Raw genomic sequence first — 24,407 nt, forward strand, 5'->3', positions numbered from 1 at the left:
AAAATAGATGTATATTCAAAACTATGTGACATGAATATCTTTTTAATTGAAAATTTACTAATTGCACTGCTGCATAGCTTTCCCTAATTAAGAAAAATATTTCTTTGATCCATGGATGTATTTATTTGTCAAAAAAGTTGTGCTAATGAATTTGTTATGCAGATTCAGTTTATTAATAAATGTTATTGTCAGCAGAAAAAAGCTATGAGATCTTAAAGTTAGTGTCACAAGTAAACAAATTTTCTAAGTATAAAGAAAGTATTACTGCCATATTTAACTACAATGTGGTGCATCCAGTCATCTTGTAGGTCATGTAGGTTATATGTCATGTTAAATTGTTTTTAGACTAATACATTTCTTATTAGTTTGATAGATAGTATAACATTTTAAATATAATCTCTTAAAATGTTTTAAGACTAATACATTTCATATTAGTTTGATACCTAATTTAAGATTTAAAATGTGTTTTTTCTGCGCTAGCCGGTACTCGAACACAGGTCGCAAGAATGAGACTCTTGCATGATACCCCTACACTAGTAGCCCTGCTGACATATAGGGCTCTACAAGAAAATAGATGTATATTCAAAACTGTGTGACATGAATATCTTTTTAATTGAAAATTTACTAATTGCACTGCTGCATAGCTTTCCCTAATTAAGAAAAATATTTCTTTGCTCCATGGATGTATTATTAATAAATGTTATTGTCAGCAGAAAAAAAGCTATGAGATCTTAAAGTTAGTGTCACAAGCAAACAAATTTTCTAAGTATAAAGTATTACTGCCATATTTAACTACAATGTGGTGCATCCAGTCATCATGTAGGATACATGTCATGTTAAATAGTTTTTAGACTAATACATTTCATATTAGTTTGATAGATAGTATAAAATTTTAAATATAATCTCTTAAAATGTTTTAAGACTAATACATTTAACATTAGTTTGATACCTAATATAAGATTTAAAATGTATTTTTTTCTGTGCTAGCCAGGATTTGAACCCAGGTTGCAAGAATGGGAATCTTGCATGATACTCCTACACTACTAACGCTGCTGGTTTGTAATGCTCCACAAGAAAATAGATGTATATTCAAAACTATGTGACATGAATATCTTTTTAATTGAAAATTTACTAATTGCACTGCTGCATAGCTTTCCCTAATTAAGAAAAATATTTCTTTGATCCATGGATGTATTTATTTGTCAAAAAAGTTGTGCTAATGAATTTGTTATGCAGATTCAGTTTATTAATAAATGTTATTGTCAGCAGAAAAAAGCTATGAGATCTTAAAGTTAGTGTCACAAGTAAACAAATTTTCTAAGTAAAAAGAAAGTATTACTGCCATATTAAACTACAATGTGGTGCATCCAGTCATCTTGTAGGTCACGTAAGTTATATGTCATGTTAAATAGTTTTTAGACTAATACATTTCATATTAGTTTGATAGATAGTATAACATTTTAAATATAATCTCTTAAAATGTTTTAAGACTAATACATTTCATATTAGTTTGATACCTAATATAAGATTTAAAATGTATTTTTTTCTGCGCTAGCCGGGATTTGAACCCAGGTCGCAAGAATGGAATTTTGCATGATACCCCTACACTACTAACACTGCTAGTTTGTAATGTTCCACAGGAAAATAGATGTATATTCAAAACTATGTGACATGAATATCTTTTTAATTGAAAATTTACTAATTGCTCTGTTGCATAGCTTTCCCTAATTAAGAAAAATATTTCTTTGCTCCATGGATGTATTTATTTGTTAAATAAAGTTGTGCTAATGAATTTGTTATGCAGATTCAGTTTATTAATAAATGTTATTGTCAGCAGAAAAAAGCTATGAGATCTTAAAGTTAGTGTCACAAGTAAACACATTTTCTAAGTATAAAGAAAGTATTACTACCATATTTAACTACAATGTGGTGCATCCAGTCATCTTGTAGGTCATGTAGGTTATATGTCACGTTAAATTGTTTTTAGACTAATACATTTTATATTAGTTTGATAGATAGTATAACATTTTAAATATAATCTCTTAAAATGTTTTAAGACTAATACATTTCATATTAGTTTGATATCTAATATAAGATTTAAAATGTGTTTTTTCTGCACTAGCCGGTACTCGAACAAATGTCACAAGAATGGTACTCTTGCATGATACCCCTACACTAGTAGCGCTGCTGGCTTATAGGGCTCCACAAGAAAATAGATGTATATTCAAAACTATGTGACATGAATATCTTTTTAATTGAAAATTTACTAATTGCACTGCTGCATAGCTTTCCCTAATTAAGAAAAATATTTCTTTGCTCCATGGATGTATTATTAATAAATGTTATTGTCAGCAGAAAAAAAGCTATGAGATCTTAAAGTTAGTGTCACAAGCAAACAAATTTTCTAAGTAGAAAGTATTACTGCCATATTTAACTACAATGTTTTGCATCCAGTCATCATGTAGGATACATGTCATGTTAAATAGTTTTTAGACTAATACATTTCATATTAGTTTGATAGATAGTATAACATTTTAAATATAATCTCTTAAAATGTTTTAAGACTAATACATTTCATATTAGTTTGATACCTAATATAAGATTTAAAATATATTTTTTTCTGTTCTTGCCGGGACTCGAACGCAGGTTGCAAGAATGGGAATCTTGCATGATACCCCTACACTACTAACGCTGCTGGATTATAATGTTCCACAAGAAAATAGATGCATATTCAAAACTATGTGACATGAATATCTTTTTAATTGAAAATTTACTAATTGCACTGCTGCATAGCTTTCCCTAATTAAGAAAAATATTTCTTTGCTCCATGGATGTATTATTAATAAATGTTATTGTCAGCAGAAAAAAAAGCTATGAGATCTTAAAGTTAGTGTCACAAGCAAACAAATTTTCTAAGTATAAAGTATTACTGCCATATTTAACTACAATGTGGTGCATCCAGTCATCATGTAGGATACATGTCATGTTAAATAGTTTTTAGACTAATACATTTCATATTAGTTTCATAGATAGTATAACATTTTAAATATAATCTCTTAAAATGTTTTAAGACTAATACATTTTATATTAGTTTGATACCTAATATAAGATTTAAAATTTATTTTTTTCTGTGCTAGCCAGGATTTGAACCCAGGTCACAAGAATTTGAATCTTGCATGATACCCCTACATTACTAACGCTACTGGTTTGTAAAGCTCTACAAGAAAATAGATGTATATTCAAAACTATGTGACATGAATATCTTTTTAATTGAAAATTTACTAATTGCACTGCTGCATAGCTTTCCCTAATTAAGAAAAATATTTCTTTGCTCCATGGATGTATTATTAATAAATGTTATTGTCAGCAGAAAAAAAAGCTATGAGATCTTAAAGTTAGTGTCACAAGCAAACAAATTTTCTAAGTATAAAGTATTACTGCCATATTTAACTACAATGTGGTGCATTCAGTCATCATGTAGGATACATGTCATGTTAAATAGTTTTTAGACTAATACATTTCATATTAGTTTCATAGATAGTATAACATTTTAAATATAATCTCTTAAAATGTTTTAAGACTAATACATTTCATATTAGTTTGATACCTAATATAAGATTTAAAATGTATTTTTTTCTGCGCTAGCTGGGATTTGAATCCAGGTCGCAAGAATGGGAATCTTGCATGATACCCCTACACTACTAACGCTGCTGGTTTGTAATGCTCCACAAGAAAATAGATGTATATTCAAAACTATGTGACATGAATATCTTTTTAATTGAAAATTTACTAATTGCACTGCTGCATAGCTTTCCCTAATTAAGAAAAATATTTCTTTGATCCATGGATGTATTTATTTGTCAAAAAAGTTGTGCTAATGAATTTGTTATGCAGATTCAGTTTATTAATAAATGTTATTGTCAGCAGAAAAAAGCTATGAGATCTTAAAGTTAGTGTCACAAGTAAACAAATGTTCTAAGTATAAAGAAAGTATTACTGCCATATTTAACTACAATGTGGTGCATCCAGTCATCTTGTAGGTCATGTAGGTTATATGTCATGTTAAATTGTTTTTAGACTAATACATTTCTTATTAGTTTGATAGGTAGTATAACATTTTAAATATAATCTCTTAAAATGTTTTAAGACTAATACATTTCATATTAGTTTGATACCTAATATAAGATTTAAAATGTATTTTTTTCTGCGCTAGCCGGGATTTGAACCCAGGTCGCAAGAACTGGAATTTTGCATGATACCCCTACACTACTAACGCTGCTAGTTTGTAATGCTCCACAAGAAAATAGATGTATATTCAAAACTATGTGACATGAATATCTTTTTAATTGAAAATTTACTAATTGCTCTGTTGCATAGCTTTCCCTAATTAAGAAAAATATTTCTTTGCTCCATGGATGTATTTATTTGTTAAATAAAGTTGTGCTAATGAATTTGTTATGCAGATTCAGTTTATTAATAAATGTTATTGTCAGCAGAAAAAAGCTATGAGATCTTAAAGTTAGTGTCACAAGTAAACACATTTTCTAAGTATAAAGAAAGTATTACTACCATATTTAACTACAATGTGGTGCATCCAGTCATCTTGTAGGTCATGTAGGTTATATGTCATGTTAAATTGTTTTTAGACTAATACATTTTATATTAGTTTGATAGATAGTATAACATTTTAAATATAATCTCTTAAAATGTTTTAAGACTAATACATTTCATATTAGTTTGATACCTAATATAAGATTTAAAATGTATTTTTTTCTGCGCTAGCTGGGATTTGAATGCAGGTCGCAAGAATGGGAATCTTGCATGATACCCCTACACTACTAACGCTGCTGGTTTGTAATGCTCTACAAGAAAATAGATGTATATTCAAAACTATGTGACATGAATATCTTTTTAATTGAAAATTTACTAATTGCACGGCTGCATAGCTTTCCCTAATTAAGAAAAATATTTATTTGATCCATGGATGTATTTATTTGTCAAAAAAGTTGTGCTAATGAATTTGTTATGCAGATTCAGTTTATTAATAAATGTTATTGTCAGCAGAAAAAAGCTATGAGATCTTAAAGTTAGTGTCACAAGTAAACAAATGTTCTAAGTATAAAGAAAGTATTACTGCCATATTTAACTACAATGTGGTGCATCCAGTCATCTTGTAGGTCATGTAGGTTATATGTCATGTTAAATTTTTTTTAGACTAATACATTTCTTATTAGTTTGATAGATAGTATAACATTTTAAATATAATCTCTTAAAATGTTTTAAGACTAATACATTTCATATTAGTTTGATACCTAATATAAGATTTAAAATGTATTTTTTTCTGCGCTAGCTGGGATTTGAATCCAGGTCGCAAGAATGGGAATCTTGCATGATACCCCTACACTACTAACGCTGCTGGTTTGTAATGCTCCACAAGAAAATAGATGTATATTCAAAACTCTGTGACATGAATATCTTTTTAATTGAAAATTTACTAATTGCACTGCTGCATAGCTTTCCCTAATTAAGAAAAATATTTCTTTGATCCATGGATGTATTTATTTGTCAAAAAAGTTGTGCTAATGAATTTGTTATGCAGATTCAGTTTATTAATAAATGTTATTGTCAGCAGAAAAAAGCTATGAGATCTTAAAGTTAGTGTCACAAGTAAACAAATGTTCTAAGTATAAAGAAAGTATTACTGCCATATTTAACTACAATGTGGTGCATCCAGTCATCTTGTAGGTCATGTAGGTTATATGTCATGTTAAATTGTTTTTAGACTAATACATTTCTTATTAGTTTGATACCTAATATAAGATTTAAAATGTGTTTTTTCTGCGCTAGCCGGTACTCGAACACAGGTCGCAAGAATAAGACTCTTGCATGATACCCCTACACTAGTAGCGCTGCTGACATATAGGGCTCTACAAGAAAATAGATGTATATTCAAAACTGTGTGACATGAATATCTTTTTAATTGAAAATTTACTAAGTGCACTGCTGCATAGCTTTCCCTAATTAAGAAAAATATTTCTTTGCTCCATGGATGTATTATTAATAAATGTTATTGTGAGCAGAAAAAAAGCTATGAGATCTTAAAGTTAGTGTCACAAGCAAACAAATTTTCTAAGTATAAAGTATTACTGCCATATTTAACTACAATGTTTTGCATCCAGTCATCATGTAGGATACATGTCATGTTAAATAGTTTTTAGACTAATACATTTCATATTAGTTTGATAGATAGTATAACATTTTAAATATAATCTCTTAAAATGTTTTAAGACTAATACATTTCATATTAGTTTGATACCTAATCTAAGATTTAAAATATATTTTTTTCTGCTCTAGCCGGGACTCGAATGCAGGTCGCAAGAATGGGAATCTTGCATGATACCCCTACACTACTAATGCTGCTGGATTATAACGCTCCACAAGAAAATAGATGTATATTCAAAACAATGTGACATGAATATCTTTTTAATTGAAAATTTACTAATTGCACTGCTGCATAGCTTTCCCTAATTAAGAAAAATATTTCTTTGCTCCATGGATGTATTATTAATAAATGTTATTGTCAGCAGAAAAAAAAGCTATGAGATCTTAAAGTTAGTGTCACAAGCAAACAAATTTTCTAAGTAAAAAGAAAGTATTACTGCCATATTAAACTACAATGTGGTGCATCCAGTCATCTTGTAGGTCACGTAAGTTATATGTCATGTTAAATAGTTTTTAGACTAATACATTTCATATTAGTTTGATAGATAGTATAACGTTTTAAATATAATCTCTTAAAATGTTTTAAGACTAATACATTTCATATTAGTTTGATACCTAATATAAGATTTAAAATGTATTTTTTTCTGCGCTAGCCGGGATTTGAACCCAGGTCGCAAGAACTGGAATTTTGCATGATACCCCTACACTACTAACGCTGCTAGTTTGTAATGCTCCACAAGAAAATAGATGTATATTCAAAACTATGTGACATGAATATCTTTTTAATTGAAAATTTACTAATTGCTCTGTTGCATAGCTTTCCCTAATTAAGAAAAATATTTCTTTGCTCCATGGATGTATTTATTTGTTAAATAAAGTTGTGCTAATGAATTTGTTATGCAGATTCAGTTTATTAATAAATGTTATTGTCAGCAGAAAAAAGCTATGAGATCTTAAAGTTAGTGTCACAAGTAAACACATTTTCTAAGTATAAAGAAAGTATTACTACCATATTTAACTACAATGTGGTGCATCCAGTCATCTTGTAGGTCATGTAGGTTATATGTCATGTTAAATTGTTTTTAGACTAATACATTTTATATTAGTTTGATAGATAGTATAACATTTTAAATATAATCTCTTAAAATGTTTTAAGACTAATACATTTCATATTAGTTTGATACCTAATATAAGATTTAAAATGTGTTTTTTCTGCACTAGCCGGTACTCGAACAAAGGTCACAAGAATGGCACTCTTGCATGATACCCCTACACTAGTAGCGCTGCTGGCTTATAGGGCTCCACAAGAAAATAGATGTATATTCAAAACTATGTGACATGAATATCTTTTTAATTGAAAATTTACTAATTGCACTGCTGCATAGCTTTCCCTAATTAAGAAAAATATTTCTTTGCTCCATGGATGTATTATTAATAAATGTTATTGTCAGCAGAAAAAAAAGCTATGAGATCTTAAAGTTAGTGTCACAAGCAAACAAATTTTCTAAGTATAAAGAAAGTATTACTGCCATATTTTACTACAATGTGGTGCATCCAGTCATCTTGTAGGTCATGTAGGTTATATGTCATGTTAAATTTTTTTTAGACTAATACATTTCTTATTAGTTTGATAGATAGTATAACATTTTAAATATAATCTCTTAAAATGTTTTAAGACTAATACATTTCATATTAGTTTGATACCTAATATAAGATTTAAAATGTATTTTTTTCTGCGCTAGCTGGGATTTGAATCCAGGTCGCAAGAATGGGAATCTTGCATGATACCCCTACACTACTAACACTGCTGGTTTGTAATGCTCCACAAGAAAATAGATGTATATTCAAAACTATGTGACATGAATATCTTTTTAATTGAAAATTTACTAATTGCACTGCTGCATAGCTTTCCCTAATTAAGAAAAATATTTATTTGATCCAAGGATGTATTTATTTGTCAAAAAAGTTGTGCTAATGAATTTGTTATGCAGATTCAGTTTATTAATAAATGTTATTGTCAGCAGAAAAAAGCTATGAGATCTTAAAGTTAGTGTCACAAGTAAACAAATGTTCTAAGTATAAAGAAAGTATTACTGCCATATTTAACTACAATGTGGTGCATCCAGTCATCTTGTAGGTCATGTAGGTTATATGTCATGTTAAATTGTTTTTAGACTAATACATTTCTTATTAGTTTGATAGATAGTATAACATTTTTAATATAATCTCTTAAAATGTTTTAAGACTAATACATTTCATATTAGTTTGATACCTAATATAAGATTTAAAATGTGTTTTTTCTGCGCTAGCAGGTACTTGAACACAGGTCGCAAGAATAAGACTCTTGCATGATACCCCTACACTAGTAGCGCTGCTGACATATAGGGCTCTACAAGAAAATAGATGTATATTCAAAACTGTGTGACATGAATATCTTTTTAATTGAAAATTTACTAATTGCACTGCTGCATAGCTTTCCCTAATTAAGAAAAATATTTCTTTGCTCCATGGATGTATTATTAATAAATGTTATTGTCAGCAGAAAAAAAGCTATGAGATCTTAAAGTTAGTGTCACAAGCAAACAAATTTTCTAAGTATAAAGTATTACTGCCATATTTAACTACAATGTTTTGCATCCAGTCATCATGTAGGATACATGTCATGTTAAATAGTTTTTAGACTAATACATTTCATATTAGTTTGATAGATAGTATAAGATTTTAAATATAATCTCTTAAAATGTTTTAAGACTAATACATTTCATATTAGTTTGATACCTAATATAAGATTTAAAATATATTTTTTTCTGCGCTAGCCGGGACTCGAACGCAGGTCGCAAGAATGGGAATCTTGCATGATACCCCTACACTACTAACGCTGCTGGATTATAACGCTCCACAAGAAAATAGATGTATATTCAATACTATGTGACATGAATATCTTTTTAATTGAAAATTTACTAATTGCACTGCTGCATAGCTTTCCCTAATTAAGAAAAATATTTCTTTGCTCCATGGATGTATTATTAATAAATGTTATTGTCAGCAGAAAAAAAGCTATGAGATCTTAAAGTTAGTGTCACAAGCAAACAAATTTTCTAAGTATAAAGTATTACTGCCATATTTAACTACAATGTTTTGCATCCAGTCATCATGTAGGATACATGTCATGTTAAATAGTTTTTAGACTAATACATTTCATATTAGTTTGATAGATAGTATAACATTTTAAATATAATCTCTTAAAATGTTTTAAGACTAATACATTTCATATTAGTTTGATACCTAATATAAGATTTAAAATATATTTTTTTCTGCTCTAGCCAGGACTCGAATGCAGGTCGCAAGAATGGGAATCTTGCATGATACCCCTACACTACTAACGCTGCTGGATTATAACGCTCCACAAGAAAATAGATGTATATTCAAAACTATGTGACATGAATATCTTTTTAATTGAAAATTTACTAATTGCACTGCTGCATAGCTTTCCCTAATTAAGAAAAATATTTCTTTGCTCCATGGATGTATTATTAATAAATGTTATTGTCAGCAGAAAAAAAAGCTATGAGATCTTAAAGTTAGTGTCACAAGCAAACAAATTTTCTAAGTAAAAAGAAAGTATTACTGCCATATTAAACTACAATGTGGTGCATCCAGTCATCTTGTAGGTCACGTAAGTTATATGTCATGTTAAATAGTTTTTAGACTAATACATTTCATATTAGTTTGATAGATAGTATAACGTTTTAAATATAATCTCTTAAAATGTTTTAAGACTAATACATTTCATATTAGTTTGATACCTAATATAAGATTTAAAATGTATTTTTTTCTGCGCTAGCCGGGATTTGAACCCAGGTCGCAAGAACTGGAATTTTGCATGATACCCCTACACTACTAACGCTGCTAGTTTGTAATGCTCCACAAGAAAATAGATGTATATTCAAAACTATGTGACATGAATATCTTTTTAATTGAAAATTTACTAATTGCTCTGTTGCATAGCTTTCCCTAATTAAGAAAAATATTTCTTTGCTCCATGGATGTATTTATTTGTTAAATAAAGTTGTGCTAATGAATTTGTTATGCAGATTCAGTTTATTAATAAATGTTATTGTCAGCAGAAAAAAGCTATGAGATCTTAAAGTTAGTGTCACAAGTAAACACATTTTCTAAGTATAAAGAAAGTATTACTACCATATTTAACTACAATGTGGTGCATCCAGTCATCTTGTAGGTCATGTAGGTTATATGTCATGTTAAATTGTTTTTAGACTAATACATTTTATATTAGTTTGATAGATAGTATAACATTTTAAATATAATCTCTTAAAATGTTTTAAGACTAATACATTTCATATTAGTTTGATACCTAATATAAGATTTAAAATGTGTTTTTTCTGCACTAGCCGGTACTCGAACAAAGGTCACAAGAATGGTACTCTTGCATGATACCCCTACACTAGTAGCGCTGCTGGCTTATAGGGCTCCACAAGAAAATAGATGTATATTCAAAACTATGTGACATGAATATCTTTTTAATTGAAAATTTACTAATTGCACTGCTGCATAGCTTTCCCTAATTAAGAAAAATATTTCTTTGCTCCATGGATGTATTATTAATAAATGTTATTGTCAGCAGAAAAAAAAGCTATGAGATCTTAAAGTTAGTGTCACAAGCAAACAAATTTTCTAAGTATAAAGAAAGTATTACTGCCATATTTTACTACAATGTGGTGCATCCAGTCATCTTGTAGGTCATGTAGGTTATATGTCATGTTAAATTTTTTTTAGACTAATACATTTCTTATTAGTTTGATAGATAGTATAACATTTTAAATATAATCTCTTAAAATGTTTTAAGACTAATACATTTCATATTAGTTTGATACCTAATATAAGATTTAAAATGTATTTTTTTCTGCGCTAGCTGGGATTTGAATCCAGGTCGCAAGAATGGGAATCTTGCATGATACCTCTACACTACTAACGCTGCTGGATTATAACGCTCCACAAGAAAATAGATGTATATTCAATACTATGTGACATTAATATCTTTTTAATTGAAAATTTACTAATTGCACTGCTGCATAGCTTTCCCTAATTAAGAAAAATATTTCTTTGCTCCATGGATGTATTATTAATAAATGTTATTGTCAGCAGAAAAAAAAGCTATGAGATCTTAAAGTTAGTGTCACAAGCAAACAAATTTTCTAAGTATAAAGTATTACTGCCATATTTAACTACAATGTGGTGCATCCAGTCATCATGTAGGATACATGTCATGTTAAATAGTTTTTAGACTAATACATTTCATATTAGTTTGATAGATAGTATAACATTTTAAATATAATCTCTTAAAATGTTTTAAGACTAATAAATGTTATATTAGTTTGATACCTAATATAAGATTTAAAATGTATTTTTTTCTGTGCTAGCCAGGATTTGAACCCAGGTCGCAAGAATGGGAATCTTGCATGATACCCCTACATTACTAACGCTGCTGGTTTGTAATGCTCTACTTGAAAACAGATGTATATTCAAAACTATGTGACATGAATATCTTTTTAATTGAAAATTTACTAATTGCACGGCTGCATAGCTTTCACTAATTAAGAAAAATATTTATTTGATCCATGGATGTATTTATTTGTCAAAAAAGTTGTGCTAATGAATTTGTTATGCAGATTCAGTTTATTAATAAATGTTATTGTCAGCAGAAAAAAGCTATGAGATCTTAAAGTTAGTGTCACAAGTAAACAAATGTTCTAAGTATAAAGAAAGTATTACTGCCATATTTAACTACAATGTGGTGCATCCAGTCATCTTGTAGGTCATGTAGGTTATATGTCATGTTAAATTGTTTTTAGACTAATACATTTCTTATTAGTTTGATAGATAGTATAACATTTTAAATATAATCTCTTAAAATGTTTTAAGACTAATACATTTCATATTAGTTTGATACCTAATATAAGATTTAAAATGTGTTTTTTCTGCGCTAGCCGGTACTCGAACACAGGTCGCAAGAATGAGACTCTTGCATGATACCCCTACACTAGTAGCACTGCTGACATATAGGGCTCTACAAGAAAATAGATGTATATTCAAAACTGTGTGACATGAATATCTTTTTAATTGAAAATTTACTAATTGCACTGCTGCATAGCTTTCCCTAATTAAGAAAAATATTTCTTTGCTCCATGGATGTATTATTAATAAATGTTATTGTGAGCAGAAAAAAAGCTATGAGATCTTAAAGTTAGTGTCACAAGCAAACAAATTTTCTAAGTATAAAGTATTACTGCCATATTTAACTACAATGTGGTGCATCCAGTCATCATGTAGGATACATGTCATGTTAAATAGTTTTTAGACTAATACATTTCATATAAGTTTGATAGATAGTATAACATTTTAAATATAATCTCTTAAAATGTTTTAAGACTAATACATTTAATATTAGTTTGATACCTAATATAAGATTTAAAATGTATTTTTTTCTGTGCTAGCCAGGATTTGAACCCAGGTCGCAAGAATGGGAATCTTGCATGATACCCCTACACTACTAACGCTGCTGGTTTGTAATGCTCCACAAGAAAAAAGATGTATATTCAAAACTATGTGACATGAATAACTTTTTAATTGAAAATTTACTAATTGCACTGCTGCATAGCTTTCCCTAATTAAGAAAAATATTTCTTTGATCCATGGATGCATTTATTTGTCAAAAAAGTTGTGCTAATGAATTTGTTATGCAGATTCAGTTTATTAATAAATGTTATTGTCAGCAGAAAAAAGCTATGAGATCTTAAAGTTAGTGTCACAAGTAAACAAATTTTCTAAGTAAAAAGAAAGTATTACTGCCATATTAAACTACAATGTGGTGCATCCAGTCATCTTGTAGGTCACGTAAGTTATATGTCATGTTAAATAGTTTTTAGACTAATACATTTCATATTAGTTTGATAGATAGTATAACATTTTAAATATAATCTCTTAAAATGTTTTAAGACTAATACATTTCATATTAGTTTGATACCTAATATAAGATTTAAAATGTATTTTTTTCTGCGCTAGCCGGGATTTGAACCCAGGTCGCAAGAACTGGAATTTTGCATGATACCCCTACACTACTAACGCTGCTAGTTTGTAATGCTCCACAAGAAAATAGATGTATATTCAAAACTATGTGACATGAATATCTTTTTAATTGAAAATTTACTAATTGCTCTGTTGCATAGCTTTCCCTAATTAAGAAAAATATTTCTTTGCTCCATGGATGTATTTATTTGTTAAATAAAGTTGTGCTAATGAATTTGTTATGCAGATTTAGTTTATTAATAAATGTTATTGTCAGCAGAAAAAGGCTATGAGATCTTAAAGTTAGTGTCACAAGTAAACACATTTTCTAAGTATAAAGAAAGTATTACTACCATATTTAACTACAATGTGGTGCATCCAGTCATCATGTAGGTCATGTAGGTTATATGTCATGTTAAATTGTTTTTAGACTAATACATTTTATATTAGTTTGATAGATAGTATAACATTTTAAATATAATCTCTTAAAATGTTTTAAGACTAATACATTTCATATTAGTTTGATACCTAATATAAGATTTAAAATGTGTTTTTTCTGCACTAGCCGGTACTCGAACAAAGGTCACAAGAATGGTACTCTTGCATGATACCCCTACACTAGTAGCGCTGCTGGCTTATAGGGCTCCACAAGAAAATAGATGTATATTCAAAACTATGTGACATGAATATCTTTTTAATTGAAAATTTACTAATTGCACTGCTGCATAGCTTTCCCTAATTAAGAAAAATATTTCTTTGCTCCTTGGATGTATTATTAATAAATGTTATTGTCAGCAGAAAAAAAAGCTATGAGATCTTAAAGTTAGTGTCACAAGCAAACAAATTTTCTAAGTATAAAGAAAGTATTACTGCCATATTTTACTACAATGTGGTGCATCCAGTCATCTTGTAGGTCATGTAGGTTATATGTCATGTTAAATTTTTTTTAGACTAATACATTTCTTATTAGTTTGATAGATATTATAACATTTTAAATATAATCTCTTAAAATGTTTTAAGACTAATACATTTCATATTAGTTTGATACCTAATATAAGATTTAAAATGTGTTTTTTCTGCGCTAGCCGGTACTCGAACACAGGTCGCAAGAATGAGACTCTTGCATGATACCCCTACACTAGTAGCACTGCTGACATATAGGGCTCTACAAGAAAATAGATGTATATTCAAAACTGTGTGACATGAATATCTTTTTAATTGAAAATTTACTAATTGCACTGCTGCATAGCTTTCCCTAATTAAGAAAAATATTTCTTTGCTCCATGGATGTATTATTAATAAATGTTATTGTGAGCAGAAAAAAAGCTATGAGATCTTAAAGTTAGTGTCACAAGCAAACAAATTTTCTAAGTATAAAGTATTACTGCCATATTTAACTACAATGTGGTGCATCCAGTCATCATGTAGGATACATGTCATGTTAAATAGTTTTTAGACTAATACATTTCATATAAGTTTGATAGATAGTATAACATTTTAAATATAATCTCTTAAAATGTTTTAAGACTAATACATTTAATATTAGTTTGATACCTAATATAAGATTTAAAATGCATTTTTTTCTGTGCTAGCCAGGATTTGAACCCAGGTCGCAAGAATGGGAATCTTGCATGATACCCCTACACTACTAACGCTGCTGGTTTGTAATGCTCCACAAGAAAAAAGATGTATATTCAAAACTATGTGACATGAATATCTTTTTAATTGAAAATTTACTAATTGCACTGCTGCATAGCTTTCCCTAATTAAGAAAAATATTTCTTTGATCCATGGATGCATTTATTTGTCAAAAAAGTTGTGCTAATGAATTTGTTATGCAGATTCAGTTTATTAATAAATGTTATTGTCAGCAGAAAAAAGCTATGAGATCTTAAAGTTAGTGTCACAAGTAAACAAATTTTCTAAGTAAAAAGAAAGTATTACTGCCATATTAAACTACAATGTGGTGCATCCAGTCATCTTGTAGGTCACGTAAGTTATATGTCATGTTAAATAGTTTTTAGACTAATACATTTCTTATTAGTTTGATAGATAGTATAACATTTTAAATATAATCTCTTAAAATATTTTAAGACTAATACATTTCATATTAGTTTGATACCTAATATAACATTTAAAATGTGTTTTTTCTGCACTAGCCGGTACTCGAACAAAGGTCACAAGAATGGTACTCTTGCATGATACCCCTACACTAGTAGCGCTGCTGGCTTATAGGGCTCCACAAGAAAATAGATGTATATTCAAAACTATGTGACATGAATATCTTTTTAATTGAAAATTTACTAATTGCACTGCTGCATAGCTTTCCCTAATTAAGAAAAATATTTCTTTGCTCCATGGATGTATTATTAATAAATGTTATTGTCAGCAGAAAAAAAAGCTATGAGATCTTAAAGTTAGTGTCACAAGCAAACAAATTTTCTAAGTATAAAGAAAGTATTACTGCCATATTTTACTACAATGTGGTGCATCCAGTCATCTTGTAGGTCATGTAGGTTATATGTCATGTTAAATTTTTTTTAGACTAATACATTTCTTATTAGTTTGATAGATATTATAACATTTTAAATATAATCTCTTAAAATGTTTTAAGACTAATACATTTCATATTAGTTTGATACCTAATATAAGATTTAAAATGTGTTTTTTCTGCGCTAGCCGGTACTCGAACACAGGTCGCAAGAATGAGACTCTTGCATGATACCCCTACACTAGTAGCACTGCTGACATATAGGGCTCTACAAGAAAATAGATGTATATTCAAAACTGTGTGACATGAATATCTTTTTAATTGAAAATTTACTAATTGCACTGCTGCATAGCTTTCCCTAATTAAGAAAAATATTTCTTTGCTCCATGGATGTATTATTAATAAATGCTATTGTCAGCAGAAAAAAAGCTATGAGATCTTAAAGTTAGTGTCACAAGCAAACAAATTTTCTAAGTATAAAGTATTACTGCCATATTTAACTACAATGTGGTGCATCCAGTCATCATGTAGGATACATGTCATGTTAAATAGTTTTTAGACTAATACATTTCATATAAGTTTGATAGATAGTAGAACATTTTAAATATAATCTCTTAAAATGTTTTAAGACTAATACATTTAATATTAGTTTGATACCTAATATAAGATTTAAAATGTATTTTTTTCTGTACTAGCCAGGATTTGAACCCAGGTCGCAAGAATGGGAATCTTGCATGATACCCCTACACTACTAACGCTGCTGGTTTGTAATGCTCCACAAGAAAAAAGATGTATATTCAAAACTATGTGACATGAATATCTTTTTAATTGAAAATTTACTAATTGCACTGCTGCATAGCTTTCCCTAATTAAGAAAAATATTTCTTTGATCCATGGATGCATTTATTTGTCAAAAAAGTTGTGCTAATGAATTTGTTATGCAGATTCAGTTTATTAATAAATGTTATTGTCAGCAGAAAAAAGCTATGAGATCTTAAAGTTAGTGTCACAAGTAAACAAATGTTCTAAGTATAAGGAAAGTATTACTGCCATATTTAACTACAATGTGGTGCATCCAGTCATCTTGTAGGTCATGTAGGTTATATGTCATGTTAAATTGTTTTTAGACTAATAAATTTCTTATTAGTTTGATAGATAGTATAATATTTTAAATATAATCTCTTAAAATGTTTTAAGACTAATACATTTCATATTAGTTTGATACCTAATATAAGATTTAAAATGTGTTTTTTCTGCGCTAGCCGGTACTCGAACACAGGTCGCAAGAATGAGACTCTTGCATGATACCCCTACACTAGTAGCGCTGCTGACATATAGGGCTCTACAAGAAAATAGATGTATATTCAAAACTGTGTGACATGAATATCTTTTTAATTGAAAATTTACTAATTGCACTGCTGCATAGCTTTCCCTAATTAAGAAAAATATTTCTTTGCTCCATGGATGTATTATTAATAAATGTTATTGTCAGCAGAAAAAAAGCTATGAGATCTTAAAGTTAGTGTCACAAGCAAACAAATTTTCTAAGTATAAAGTATTACTGCCATATTTAACTACAATGTTTTGCATCCAGTCATCATGTAGGATACATGTCATGTTAAATAGTTTTTAGACTAATACATTTCATATTAGTTTGATAGATAGTATAACATTTTAAATATAATCTCTTAAAATGTTTTAAGACTAATACATTTCATATTAGTTTGATACCTAATATAAGATTTAAAATATATTTTTTTCTGCTCTAGCCGGGACTCGAACGCAGGTCGCAAGAATGGGAATCTTGCATGATACCCCTACACTACTAACGCTGCTGGATTATAATGCTCCACAAGAAAATAGATGTATATTCAAAACTATGTGACATGAATATCTTTTTAATAGAAAATTTACTAATTGCACTGCTGCATAGCTTTCCCTAATTAAGAAAAATATTTCTTTGCTCCATGGATGTATTATTAATAAATGTTATTGTCAGCAGAAAAAAAAGCTATGAGATCTTAAAGTTAGTGTCACAAGCAAACAAATTTTCTAAGTAAAAAGTATTACTGCCATATTTAACTACAATGTGGTGCATCCAGTCATCATGTAGGATACATGTCATGTTAAATTGTTTTTAGACTAATACATTTCATATTAGTTTCATAGATAGTATAACATTTTAAATATAATCTCTTAAAATGTTTTAAGACTAATACATTTTATATTAGTTTGATACCTAATATAAGATTTAAAATGTATTTTTTTCTGTGCTAGCCAGGATTTGAACACAGGTCGCAAGAATGGGAATCTTGCATGATACCCCTACATTACTAACGCTACTGGTTTGTAATGCTCTACAAGAAAATTGATGTATATTCAAAACTATGTGACATGAATATCTTTCTAATTGAAAATTTACTAATTGCACGGCTGCATAGCTTTCCCTAATTAAGAAAAATATTTATTTGATCCATGGATGTATTTATTTGTCAAAAAAGTTGTGCTAATGAATTTGTTATGCAGATTCAGTTTATTAATAAATGTTATTGTCAGCAGAAAAAAGCTATGAGATCTTAAAGTTAGTGTCACAAGTAAACAAATGTTCTAAGTATAAAGAAAGTATTACTGCCATATTTAACTACAATGTGGTGCATCCAGTCATCTTGTAGGTCATGTAGGTTATATGTCATGTTAAATTGTTTTTAGACTAATACATTTCTTATTAGTTTGATAGATAGTATAACATTTTAAATATAATCTCTTAAAATGTTTTAAGACTAATACATTTCATATTAGTTTGATACCTAATATAAGATTTAAAATGTGTTTTTTCTGCGCTAGCCGGTACTCGAACACAGGTCGCAAGAATAAGACTCTTGCATGATACCCCTACACTAGTAGCGCTGCTGACATATAGGGCTCTACAAGAAAATAGATGTATATTCAAAACTGTGTGACATGAATATCTTTTTAATTGAAAATTTACTAAGTGCACTGCTGCATAGCTTTCCCTAATTAAGAAAAATATTTCTTTGCTCCATGGATGTATTATTAATAAATGTTATTGTCAGCAGAAAAAAAGCTATGAGATCTTAAAGTTAGTGTCACAAGCAAACAAATTTTCTAAGTATAAAGTATTACTGCCATATTTAACTACAATGTTTTGCATCCAGTCATCATGTAGGATACATGTCATGTTAAATAGTTTTTAGACTAATACATTTCATATTAGTTTGATAGATAGTATAACATTTTAAATATAATCTCTTAAAATGTTTTAAGACTAATACATTTCATATTAGTTTGATACCTAATATAAGATTTAAAATATATTTTTTTCTGCTCTAGCCGGGACTCGAATGCAGGTCGCAAGAATGGGAATCTTGCATGATACCCCTACACTACTAACGCTGCTGGATTATAATGCTCCACAAGAAAATAGATGTATATTCAAAACTATGTGACATGAATATCTTTTTAATTGAAAATTTACTAATTGCACTGCTGCATAGCTTTCCCTAATTAAGAAAAATATTTCTTTGCTCCATGGATGTATTATTAATAAATGTTATTGTCAGCAGAAAAAAAAGCTATGAGATCTTAAAGTTAGTGTCACAAGCAAACAAATTTTCTAAGTATAAACTATTACTGCCATATTTAACTACAATGTGGTGCATCCAGTCATCATGTAGGATACATGTCATGTTAAATAGTTTTTAGACTAATACATTTCATATTAGTTTGATAGATAGTATAACATTTTAAATATAATCTCTTAAAATGTTTTAAGACTAATACATTTTATATTAGTTTGATACCTAATATAAGATTTAAAATGTATTTTTTTCTGTGCTAGCCAGGATTTGAACCCAGGTCGCAAGAATGGGAATCTTGCATGATACCCCTACATTACTAACGCTGCTGGTTTGTAAAGCTCTACAAGAAAATAGATGTATATTCAAAACTATGTGACATGAATATCTTTTTAATTGAAAATTTACTAATTGCACGGCTGCATAGCTTTCCCTAATTAAGAAAAATATTTATTTGATCCATGGATGTATTTATTTGTCAAAAAAGTTGTGCTAATGAATTTGTTATGCAGATTCAGTTTATTAATAAATGTTATTGTCAGCAGAAAAAAGCTATGAGATCTTAAAGTTAGTGTCACAAGTAAACAAATGTTCTAAGTATAAAGAAAGTAATACTGCCATATTTAACTACAATGTGGTGCATCCAGTCATCTTGTAGGTCATGTAGGTTATATGTCATGTTAAATTGTTTTTAGACTAATACATTTCTTATTAGTTTGATAGATAGTATAACATTTTAAATATAATCTCTTAAAATGTTTTAAGACTAATACATTTCATATTAGTTTGATACCTAATATAAGATTTAAAATGTGTTTTTTCTGCGCTAGCCGGTACTCGAACACAGGTCGCAAGAATGAGACTCTTGCATGATACCCCTACACTAGTAGCACTGCTGACATATAGGGCTCTACAAGAAAATAGATGTATATTCAAAACTATGTGACATGAATATCTTTTTAATTGAAAATTTACTAATTGCACTGCTGCATAGCTTTCCCTAATTAAGAAAAATATTTCTTTGCACCATGGATGTATTATTAATAAATGTTATTGTCAGCAGAATAAAAGCTATGAGATCTTAAAGTTAGTGTCACAAGCAAACAAATTTTCTAAGTATAAAGTATTACTGCCATATTTAACAACAATGTGGTGCATCCAGTCATCATGTAGGATACATGTCATGTTAAATAGTTTTTAGACTAATACATTTCATATAAGTTTGATAGATAGTATAACATTTTAAATATAATCTCTTAAAATGTTTTAAGACTAATACATTTCATATTAGTTTGATATTTAATATAACATTTAAAATGTGTTTTTTCTGCGCAAGCCGGTACTCGAACACAGGTCGCAAGAATGAGACTCTTGCATGATACCCCTACACTAGTAGCGCTGCTGACATATAGGGCTCTACAAGAAAATAGATGTATATTCAAAACTGTGTGACATGAATATTTTTTATTGAAAATTTACTAATTGCACTGCTGCATAGCTTTCCCTAATTAAGAAAAATATTTCTTTGCTCCATGGATGTATTATTAATAAATGTTATTGTCAGCAGAAAAAAAGCTATGAGATCTTAAAGTTAGTGTCACAAACAAACAAATTTTCTAAGTATAAAGTATTACTGCCATATTTAACTAGAATGTGGTGCATCCAGTCATCATGTAGGATACATGTCATGTTAAATAGTTTTTAGACTAATACATTTCATTTCATTTTAGTTTGATAGATAGTATAACATTTTAAATATAATCTCTTAAAATGTTTTAAGACTAATACATTTCATATTAGTTTGATACCTAATATAAGATTTAAAATGTATTTTTTTCTGCGCTAGCTGGGATTTGAATCCAGGTCGCAAGAATGGGAATCTTGCATGATACCCCTACACTACTAACGCTGCTGGTTTGTAATGCTCCACAAGAAAATAGATGTATATTCAAAACTATGTGACATGAATATCTTTTTAATTGAAAATTTACTAATTGCACTGCTGCATAGCTTTCCCTAATTAAGAAAAATATTTCTTTGATTCATGGATGTATTTATTTGTCAAAAAAGTTGTGCTAATGAATTTGTTATGCAGATTCAGTTTATTAATAAATGTTATTGTCAGCAGAAAAAAGCTATGAGATCTTAAAGTTAGTGTCACAAGTAAACAAATGTTCTAAGTATAAGGAAAGTATTACTGCCATATTTAACTACAATGTGGTGCATCCAGTCATCTTGTAGGTCATGTAGGTTATATGTCATGTTAAATTGTTTTTAGACTAATAAATTTCTTATTAGTTTGATAGATAGTATAATATTTTAAATATAATCTCTTAAAATGTTTTAAGACTAATACATTTCATATTAGTTTGATACCTAATATAAGATTTAAAATGTGTTTTTTCTGCGCTAGCCGGTACTCGAACACAGGTCGCAAGAATGAGACTCTTGCATGATACCCCTACACTAGTAGCGCTGCTGATATATAGGGCTCTACAAGAAAACAGATGTATATTCAAAACTGTGTGACAAGAATATCTTTTTAATTGAAAATTTACTAATTGCACTGCTGCATAGCTTTCCCTAATTAAGAAAAATATTTCTTTGCTCCATGGATGTATTATTAATAAATGTTATTGTCAGCAGAAAAAAAGCTTTGAGATCTTAAAGTTAGTGTCACAAGCAAACAAATTTTCTAAGTATAAAGTATTACTGCCATATTTAACTACAATGTTTTGCATCCAGTCATCATGTAGGATACATGTCATGTTAAATAGTTTTTAGACTAATACATTTCATATTAGTTTGATAGATAGTATAACATTTTAAATATAATCTCTTAAAATGTTTTAAGACTAATACATTTCATATTAGTTTGATACCTAATATAAGATTTAAAATATATTTTTTTCTGCTCTAGCCGGGACTCGAACGCAGGTCGCAAGAATGGGAATCTTGCATGATACCCCTACACTACTAACGCTCCACAAGAAAATAGATGTATATTCAAAACTATGTGACATGAATATCTTTTTAATTGAAAATTTACTAATTGCACTGCTGCATAGCTTTCCCTAATTAAGAAAAATATTTCTTTGCTCCATGGATGTATTATTAATAAATGTTATTGTCAGCAGAAAAAAAAGCTATGAGATCTTAAAGTTAGTGTCACAAGCAAACAAATTTTCTAAGTATAAAGTATTACTGCCATATTTAACTACAATGTGGTGCATCCAGTCATCATGTAGGATACATGTCATGTTAAATAGTTTTTAGACTAATACATTTCATATTAGTTTCATAGATAGTATAACATTTTAAATATAATATCTTAAAATGTTTTAAGACTAATACATTTTATATTAGTTTGATACCTAATATAAGATTTAGAATGTATTTTTTTTTGTGCTAGCCTGGATTTGAACCCAGGTCGCACGAATGGGAATCTTGCATGATACCCCTACATTACTAATGCTACTGGTTTGTAATGCTCTACAAGAAAATAGATGTATATATTCAAAACTATGTGACATGAATATCTTTCTAATTGAAAATTTACTAATTGCACGGCTGCATAGCTTTCCCTAATTAAGAAAAATATTTATTTGATCCATGGATGTATTTATTTGTCAAAAAAGTTGTGCTAATGAATTTGTTATGCAGATTCAGTTTATTAATAAATGTTATTGTCAGCAGAAAAAAGCTATGAGATCTTAAAGTTAGTGTCACAAGTAAACAAATGTTCTAAGTATAAAGAAAGTATTACTGCCATATTTAACTACAATGTGGTGCATCCAGTCATCATGTAGGATACATGTCATGTTAAATAGTTTTTAGACTAATACATTTCATATTAGTTTGATAGATAGTATAACATTTTAAATATAATCTCTTAAAATGTTTTAAGACTAATACATTACATATTAGTTTGATACCTAATATAAGATTTAAAATATATTTTTTTCTGCTCTAGCCGGGACTCGAACGCAGGTCGCAAGAATGGGAATCTTGCATGATACCCCTACACTACTAACGCTGCTGGGTTATAAAGCTCCACAAGAAAATAGATGTATATTCAAAACTATGTGACATGAATATCTTTTTAATTGAAAATTTACTAATTGCACTGCTGCATAGCTTTCCCTAATTAAGAAAAATATTTCTTTGCTCCATGGATGTATTATTAATAAATGTTATTGTCAGCAGAAAAAAAAGCTATGAGATCTTAAAGTTAGTGTCACAAGCAAACAAATTTTCTAAGTATAAACTATTACTGCCATATTTAACTACAATGTGGTGCATCCAGTCATCATGTAGGATACATGTCATGTTAAATAGTTTTTAGACTAATACATTTCATATTAGTTTGATAGATAGTATAACATTTTAAATATAATCTCTTAAAATGTTTTAAGACTAATACATTTTACATTAGTTTGATACCTAATATAAGATTTAAAATGTATTTTTTTCTGTGCTAGCCGGGATTTGAACCCAGGTCGCAAGAATGGGAATCTTGCATGATACCCCTACCTTACTAACGCTGCTGGTTTGTTATGCTCTACAAGAAAATAGATGTATATTCAAAACTATGTGACATGAATATCTTTTTAATTGAAAATTTACTAATTGCACGGCTGCATAGCTTTCCCTAATTAAGAAAAATATTTCTTTGATCCATGGATCTATTTATTTGTCAAAAAAGTTGTGCTAATGAATTTGTTATGCAGATTCAGTTTATTAATAAATGTTATTGTCAGCAGAAAAAAGCTATGAGATCTTAAAGTTAGTGTCACAAGTAAACAAATGTTCTAAGTATAAAGAAAGTATTACTGCCATATTTAACTACAATGTGGTGCATCCAGTCATCTTGTAGGTCATGTAGGTTATATGTCATGTTAAATTGTTTTTAGACTAATACATTTCTTATTAGTTTGATAGATAGTATAACATTTTAAATATAATCTCTTAAAATGTTTTAAGACTAATACATTTCATATTAGTTTGATACC

General features: G+C 28.8%; 8 non-coding genes across 8 annotated transcripts; all 8 read right to left on the bottom strand.

Moving 5' to 3' along the window:
- Positions 1 to 3,637: 3,637 nt before the first annotated feature.
- On the bottom strand, positions 3,638 to 3,708 carry TRNAG-CCC (transfer RNA glycine (anticodon CCC)). Its single transcript has one exon. It is a non-coding gene; the product is annotated as a tRNA-Gly (tRNA).
- Positions 3,709 to 4,205: 497 nt separating this feature from the next.
- Positions 4,206 to 4,276, bottom strand: TRNAW-CCA (transfer RNA tryptophan (anticodon CCA)). The gene has a single exon. It is a non-coding gene; the product is annotated as a tRNA-Trp (tRNA).
- Positions 4,277 to 5,342: 1,066 nt separating this feature from the next.
- On the bottom strand, positions 5,343 to 5,413 carry TRNAG-CCC (transfer RNA glycine (anticodon CCC)). Its single transcript has one exon. It is a non-coding gene; the product is annotated as a tRNA-Gly (tRNA).
- A 1,454-nt stretch (positions 5,414 to 6,867) lies between these two features.
- Positions 6,868 to 6,938, bottom strand: TRNAW-CCA (transfer RNA tryptophan (anticodon CCA)). Its single transcript has one exon. It is a non-coding gene; the product is annotated as a tRNA-Trp (tRNA).
- Positions 6,939 to 10,058: 3,120 nt separating this feature from the next.
- TRNAW-CCA (transfer RNA tryptophan (anticodon CCA)) lies at positions 10,059 to 10,129 on the bottom strand. Its single transcript has one exon. It is a non-coding gene; the product is annotated as a tRNA-Trp (tRNA).
- Positions 10,130 to 11,147: 1,018 nt separating this feature from the next.
- Positions 11,148 to 11,218, bottom strand: TRNAG-CCC (transfer RNA glycine (anticodon CCC)). Its single transcript has one exon. It is a non-coding gene; the product is annotated as a tRNA-Gly (tRNA).
- Positions 11,219 to 13,297: 2,079 nt separating this feature from the next.
- Positions 13,298 to 13,368, bottom strand: TRNAW-CCA (transfer RNA tryptophan (anticodon CCA)). The gene has a single exon. It is a non-coding gene; the product is annotated as a tRNA-Trp (tRNA).
- A 7,865-nt stretch (positions 13,369 to 21,233) lies between these two features.
- TRNAG-CCC (transfer RNA glycine (anticodon CCC)) lies at positions 21,234 to 21,304 on the bottom strand. The gene has a single exon. It is a non-coding gene; the product is annotated as a tRNA-Gly (tRNA).
- Positions 21,305 to 24,407: the final 3,103 nt, after the last annotated feature.

This window comes from Pseudophryne corroboree, chromosome 3, assembly GCF_028390025.1.
Source record: "Pseudophryne corroboree isolate aPseCor3 chromosome 3, aPseCor3.hap2, whole genome shotgun sequence".
NCBI classification, from domain to species: Eukaryota; Metazoa; Chordata; class Amphibia; order Anura; family Myobatrachidae; genus Pseudophryne; species Pseudophryne corroboree.